We start from the raw sequence: 7744 nt of genomic DNA, 5'->3' as shown, positions 1-7744 counted from the left end.
ATGGAAAGATAAAGGTTTTATTAAATAATCATAGGAAGATTTATTTGAATCGAATAGATACAATATGTGGAAAATGATAAAAACCAGCTATCTGATTTACTTACGTCACATATTTAAACAATCATAAAAGTTTCCCAAAATCATCTTAATTTTTTAGTAAAATGAAGATAATTACCTAGAAATATGAAATATTTTTCCTACTTTTTCCCATCCCAATCAAACCAAATAATCTTAGATTTTCGACTTCGCCCAGTGCACAAAACTCGCCCATTAGCTGTCATGTGGGTTGTTTATTTTATGTCCGCTCTTTTCGGGCTTGTTTAGAATGAAAATTATGCAATTATGATAATTGCCCAGCGAAGCAGTTTGGCCAATTATGAAAATATGAGTGTGTTTATATTTTTATTATATTTGTGATCGTGCCCGAGAGGCTTCCGTTGGCACGCAATCTTGGCCAGCTCGGCTCCTCTAATCCCAGGCGGCCCGGCTGAGAAATTCTGTCAATATAGGGGAGGCGGTGCACTTGACTCTTGTCCCTGGTCTTTCGCCGCTTCGGAGGAGTAGTAATGCTTATCATTGTCCAAGAAGCGGAATTGTTCCAATTATCCGGAGCTGCACGCACTTTCGGCACTCTCCCATGCAACGGTCAGAAAGAAAATAAGACGAACGGAGTGTAAATAATGCTATTTAATGGCTCGGGTTGGCTCTTTATAGTTGCCCTTTTAAATGCCGATAACCTTTTTATGCGCTCGCCTGGCGACCATAAAATAAAATAACCCCGAGCAGAGAGCAGCGAGCATAGAGCAGCAAGACCTGAATGCATTAAATTGAATTCTTGGCCCTTGTTTACTTGGAAACGCTGTTCTTAACGCCATGAAAACTAATTTTATAGTTGCACTCTCTCTGGGCCAGCCCAGACCAGTCGCACATTTCAATTACATGGCCCGAAAAGTCCACCACTCGTAGCTTTAGCTTCGTAGCTTCATTTAAATGGCCAGCGAGGCTTTGGGAACTGGGAACTGGGTATTGGATACTATGGATACTCTGGGTACTCTGGGTACTGGGTTCTGTGACTGGGTACCCATGTTCCCTTATTTTATTTCTATTTCTATTTATTTCGTTGCCCCCCCACTCTCAGATCATGTTTTACAATGCGTGCCCCGTCGTTCGACGAATGCATGTAATGAAATGTAATGCCCCGGCTTGCAGAATGCATTTTGCACTTTTAGTGCATGCTAATTGGCTCCTTTGGCCAAGTGGTTGATGGTGTGACCATGCTTTGCATAAACCGTTAGCACACTCATCTTGGCCATTCTCACGATTGCAGTTCAGCCATCTAAATACATCCACATGCATATCCACATATACTATATGGCAGCCGTAACTATCAGTTAAAGTCTTCGTCGAGTCGCTTTATGGCGGAATCGGAATCGAGCAGAACAGAGCGACTATACTCGAACTATTCATTCGATGTGAATGTTGAGTGAGGTCTTGTGCCATCGGGTGTGGGATTGGTCGAGTGGATCGGATTGTTGTGATGACTATGAACGCACTCGTTTTGTGGCTCGTTTGGATTCATGTTGCCAAGTACTTGGCACATTTACAACTCCTTTTTATTGGATTAGATTGTTAATATATATTGTTTTATTCCGCGCTTTACGGCCTTGCTTTATCGCTTATTTGCATTGGTGCGGGTGCAGCCCACTACTCCATCTTACGTAATTAGGTGTAGAGCTTGGCGATTCTTTTTATGGCGTCATTTTTTCCTAATGACCCTCATCTCAAGCGCTTAGGAATAACTTCATCTGCAGGAGGCCTGTGAGTCACATCTATGCTATAATCATATAAAATGGGAAACAACTTACTATCAGACATCAAACTAAAAATAGTTATATTAAGATCTATTACGTGTTACTGATATATGATCATATTATATATATTTATTGGCTACCACACTTTAAAATCGCATTTTCTACAGGAGGCCTATCAGTACGAGTTTCAAATAAAATGGCAACAAAAGTTCTTAAGACTTCAGTATCAGTTCGTACTTATCAAGATCAGGTACTTCTTACGCATGTATCTTCATTTTTAACAATTCAAAGTTGCAATGTATTTATTATTGCACTTTTTTCCACCTCACCTAAGCCCTCTCAAAATATTGCTTATATGCCAAGCACGTTTTTATCGCACCTTTATCTTGAAGTATTTGCATATTGTTATTGCATGTTCACAAGTATGGTTTTATGGTTTGTAAACGATCGAAAGAATGGCTCTTATCATTTTATGTCACCTGTTGAGCCACCACTTCATGCCGTTTTATATCCACCGTTTCAAACTCTGAACTACTTTATTTATGCGTGAATCTTACACTTTAAGGCGAGTCACTTGGAAGTGTATGCATGCATGAATATATTATAATTTTCATTACTCAGAAATATCTAAGACATTGCGTAAGGGCTAAGAACTTCCCACACAAATTCCAGTACTCCCCCAGTTGATCTTGGGATTACGCATTTTTATGACCGCCTCTTAAACTCATTACGCAGTTCTCACAGTAACCTATCTTCATTTAATTTCATTATCTAACCCTTAAGTCGCTTATCAATACCATTTCAATTGCATTCCCTTCCTCTGTCTCTTTTTTTTTTTGAGCATTTCTCTGTGAAGCTCGTAAAAGTGAGTTACCCAGCCAACAAATAAAATGCAATTGCATTTATAAACTTTTTTCCTGCTTTCATAGAGTCGCCCATCCGTCCATTATCGTTATTGGTTAATCATTGCTGGGCATTAAACAAAATTAAACGGGTTTTATCTGATGCGCCTTAATCAACTAGCGACTAAGTCTTCTCGATTTCCAGTCCTCAGTATTTCGAATTTAATTACGGAACTCGAATTTAAATAAAACATTGTTGCCGGCTCAGCGAAGACACACGGCGACTACATCATTTGATTTTCACTGGAATCGTAAATTAATTTTTTCCGTAAATCTTCCAGTCTCTAGTTGGGCCATACAAAGTAGTCGTCGCCGCTCTATGGGTGTGCGCACTTTTTGTTTTTCCACCTTTTTTTCGGCCACAGAAAGTCTGGCATATAAACCATCAGATTTCGATATAATCGTAAATTTTCGCCCAGCGCACAAGGAGCCACCGCAAAAGAGGAATCTCTAAGCGAACCTCACTCAAGCACACACTCACATACACTCGGCAAAAAATCGTCACAATGAGTCGACGGCAATAAAATAGCTAGCTGAAATGGCTGAGGAGGTGCAAGGATGGGGGAGGGAAGTTCGAGAGTCTTTCGAGTTGGAGGCGAAAATGTGATTAAGTTGCGCGCAAAATCCAATTTTTATAACTGCAGAATCACTTCACTTGGACCCGCTGTCCACCCGCCTCCCCACATACTCGATGCATTTCAATACCCTGTATCGGTGGGCATGCCACATTTTTTAAAATTTCGTTAATATCCTGAGATCATCTTAGTTACCTCTTTACATGGTTTACAGAGTTGCCTCTTTACATACGATATGATCTAAGATATCAATCTCTATTTATAGCCCGTAATTGTGTGAAGTAATATTATAATATTTATACACTTAAGACAACGTTTATTATTTGAATAACTTAAAAATATTAAGGCATATTTATTGAAATACTAATCTAAAGTAGACCCTATATCTGGTAATACAATCTGTTGATTCAGTATACAAAATATCTACAGCTCTTAGTGATTGAAGCTGAAGAGCAACATAATTGTGAAGCAAAATTGTTCCCCGAAAATAGCTAGATTGTTTGTATAACTTTTTGCTGATGGGTCAGTTCCAACCCAAGGGTATGCGGATGTGCGATAACCTCCAATTCGGGGCTGAAACTTTTTTTCGGCTGAGCCAAGGCGAATTGAGTCCGCCGCTGTTATGGATTTTTTTCTGCCGTTGCTCGTAAGATGCTTGGCAGGGCAATAATCATAAATTTAGACAACAACGAACCGGCAGCCGCAACAGTAGTAGGCACCACATACAGGGGGGTGGGGGCTCCAAAGGGGGCGGAACCTTGGGGGGACACACTTGGCCGGAGGAGCTGGAGCTGGAGCTGAAGCTGGAGCTGGAGCTGCGAGTGTGCCATGTGGTCCGACTCCGAATCCGGCGACTACAACTCCAACTTTGATCGCCGGCTCACTTCGTCTGGTGGATTTCTGCTTTTCGGGGGTCGTTCTAAGCAAACAAATGCTTAAAGCATAAAATATTGATATTTTTCTGCTCCTTTTTTATTTTTTATTTATTTTGTTCTGGTTTTTGCGTGCTGTTTTTTTCCTTATTTTGGGTGCTGTGCCAGCCAAGCTTAAGCTGCAATCGATTTCGATTTTCGGATTCGGGTTGCATATGAAGTTGTCTTTTTATTTGATTTTAAATTGTTTATTGCTTTGCATATTTCATAATTCCTTTCCCACTCCGCTCTTGTTTGTTGTTGCTGAAGCTGTTGTTATTTTCGCCATTTGTTATTGTAGGGCTTTTGCGAATTTTCGTTGGCCTTGGGTTAGTGGAAGTGTCGGATGGGCCAGTGGGAATATGGGAATAAGTTTTGGAGTCGGGGGAGGATGAGCGCCGACTGACAGATGGTTTTTGCGTCGAAATTCGGCGGGTTTCTGGTGAAATCAGGAAGCGAATCGATGTGCTGACATTGAGGAGTCACATTCCCATGAAATTTAAGGCTTCCCAATTTAAGCGGAAGCTGCCAAAATAAATTCAAACGACAATATTATGTTTTTGTTTTCAACATATTTTAAGGTTGCCTCATTGAAGTTCTTATGTTTCATAGATGCTGACTAAAAACAACCAAAATCTTTTGGTTGCTAATCTAAACATTTTAAAAATTACTCACATTTAAAGTTAACATAAAAAATTTACCGTTACGATAACGATTTGTACTTATCCAGCAGTTATATTTATTTTCAAACTTAAAATTCTTAATTTTAAAATTACGCGGAAATTGTCCTCTTTTTTTGGATCTTCCTTAATTAAACAACAATCGTTAGAGCCACTCTGGTAATTATGCAAAACATGTTTGTCCGCCAAAGAAGCCACTTTTTTGGATTTTCCGAAACTTGGCAGACACATGAGTTGAATGCCACAAGGAGGCTTCTGTCTCGTACTCATTTCTTGGCTGCATTCGATATGGGCCCCCTTCTGGGGTCCTGAGTTTTGTCAGTTAATTTCCAATACACTTTTCCAGGTGCCCCAACCACGTGCTCCATGTTCTCAACTGAAAAACCACCCATGGGCGTCGTATGTGCCCCAATCCCAAACGGAGGCTTATCAAAGGTGTTTGCGCTGCGTGCGTGTGTTCCGAATGACCAAATGCCAGAATGCCCAAAAACCTAGTAGCTGCAAGTGGAGGCCAACAAAACGGATCGGGCCAAGTCCAAAACCCAGGGGCTGGTCAAAAACACTTGAATTTGCTCATCATCAGCCGTTGCAGCCAAAATGGTGATGCAGGGGGAGGCATGGGGATGCAGGGGCTTCGCAGATTGGTATCGATGGCAAGGCTGTCTGCCAGAGGTTCAAATACTAACACTTAATGAACTTAACTTTCCAACAACATCAAATTTCCATAAGAAAGGCAGGAAAGGAAAAGCTTCTGGGGATGGGATGAGATGCTGATGTTTGCTACTTTTGCAGTTTCCCCTGCGTGTGCAAGTATCTATTAGATACGCTTATTTCGAGGAGAACGCCGGTGCAGCCGACTGCAATATACCTGCCACACTTGTTGTTGCTGCTGCTGCTGCTGTCTGCTGGATGCTTTTGGTTTATTCTGTTTTGGCTATACCCACTAGTTTTGAATTACCATTGAGTATACTTGATTAATGCCCAATTGATTGATGTTAACGCGCATTAAGTCTCTTTTAATGAGTTTCTTGAACACATTCACTGTTACTGGTGGCAACTTTGGTATATTAAAATCGCATTGCATATCTTATAAGCTTGTGTACGTAAAACCATCTTCTAGTTCTCTTGGCACTAACAATCTTTTTCAAAATAATTGTTTGAAACAAATGCTTGTTTTTAATAATTAGAAATCGGTTTGAAGCTATATTTCTCTTTGGCAGTATACAAAAACAGTTGTACCAATCTTTTTCTTCTTACACAAGAATTTATTACCAGGTATCTTATAGTTGGGATCCCCCAGCTAGTGCTCCAACTTGTTACTGTTGAGGATGGGATGCTGCCGTTGCCTGCACAGAGGCATCAAGATACTGCCCCGGACTACATTGGTAGCTGCTAACCGAATACGAGTATCTGGGCATCTGAGCAACTGCTCCCCTCTCGGAACTTTGGGGTTCTGGCTCGGGCTCGGGTTCCATTCAGTTCGGTACGGTTCGCAACGGAGCTTCCTCTTTGGGACTGGGTCTCTGGCTGCGAGCGACTTTGGCAATCAGCAATTAGCAGATATGTTAACTTCATGTTAACGAACCAATTTGAAATTTAAATGCGGCACAAACCCGGGTGCTCATACGTCGTTGTTGTCATCACTTCTTCAACTCACCGATGCACCCAGTCCGATGTCGATATGTCGTTGTCGATGCCGCCAGACAAACCGACAACTGGGAACTGAAAACTGAAAACTGGGATTTGGGATCTGGTAACCGGGAACTGGGAACTGGAAACTCGGGGGTCCAGGAACCTCTCGTCAAGGAGCAGAGTCGTAGGCATCAGAAGACCCAGACCCCAAACCCCCACACTCCAACTGCCACACACACAAATTTCTTTTTAGCAAAATTTTAATGCAACCAACCTGGAAGAAATCAAGGGAATCGGAACAAGAAATACCGAATCGAGCGATCCTAAGAGACGATACATATGCATAACCAAAAGCAAAGGAAACGATAAGAGAAGTGTTTTTGGAGAATGCAAAAAATGTTTGGATACCCTTAATGCAGAAAGTGTTTCACACGTATAATAAATTGGTTTGTAAAATTATATTTGAAAATATTTTAAAATATACTAAATATGCTGCTATAGTTGCTTGACAAATGAATTCATTAAAAGCAGAGATGATATTAGCATAATCTGTGACCCAATGACCATACATAACTACGCCAAGAAATTATTAAGCAACCACAACGATCAAGAACTCCAAATGAATCCTTGAAAAAAACAAATACCCATTCAAATATCATAAAAAGCTGCCCAGCATCCCTAGTTCCTTTCCCAAGCTCAATTACCTGGTTTTTATACCCCATGGCAGGGCATTCAAAGAAGTGGAGAGCGGGTAGAAAACCCATGTCATCATACTACGTACCAAAGTACAAATGAAAAGAGTTCGTTAAAAGCTTCTTCATGTTTCTTGCCGTCTCTTTCGCTCGCAGACGCCCCATCTCTTTCGCTCGCTGTGGAGCTGCAAATTCTTTCGGAGGCCCAGCGTCGAAGAATCATTCCAGCTCCGCCGAGTCGTCGTCCGTGCTTTTATAAATCACAGAACGAGGAACGACGAACGACAAGAGATGGAGTTGCAGTTGGAGTTGGGGACCGGCTCAGGAATTCAGCGACTGACAGACAGGAAGGAATATAACGACGACGACAACTTAAGCGCGAAAAAAAATAGTCAATAGCGCGGGACTTCCAAAGGGGTTTTGCGAAACGAAATGAAACCCTGCCATCCCATCCACACTAACCATGCAAAAACTGAAAAAAAGAATAAAAAAGTGGTAAGATAACAATGGCAGTGGCCTCATGGCCATGGCCATGTAATTG

This window comes from Drosophila santomea, chromosome 3L (assembly GCF_016746245.2).
Source record: "Drosophila santomea strain STO CAGO 1482 chromosome 3L, Prin_Dsan_1.1, whole genome shotgun sequence".
In the NCBI taxonomy this organism is placed as follows: Eukaryota; Metazoa; Arthropoda; class Insecta; order Diptera; family Drosophilidae; genus Drosophila; species Drosophila santomea.
Note: the sequence above shows the minus strand (reverse complement) of the source record.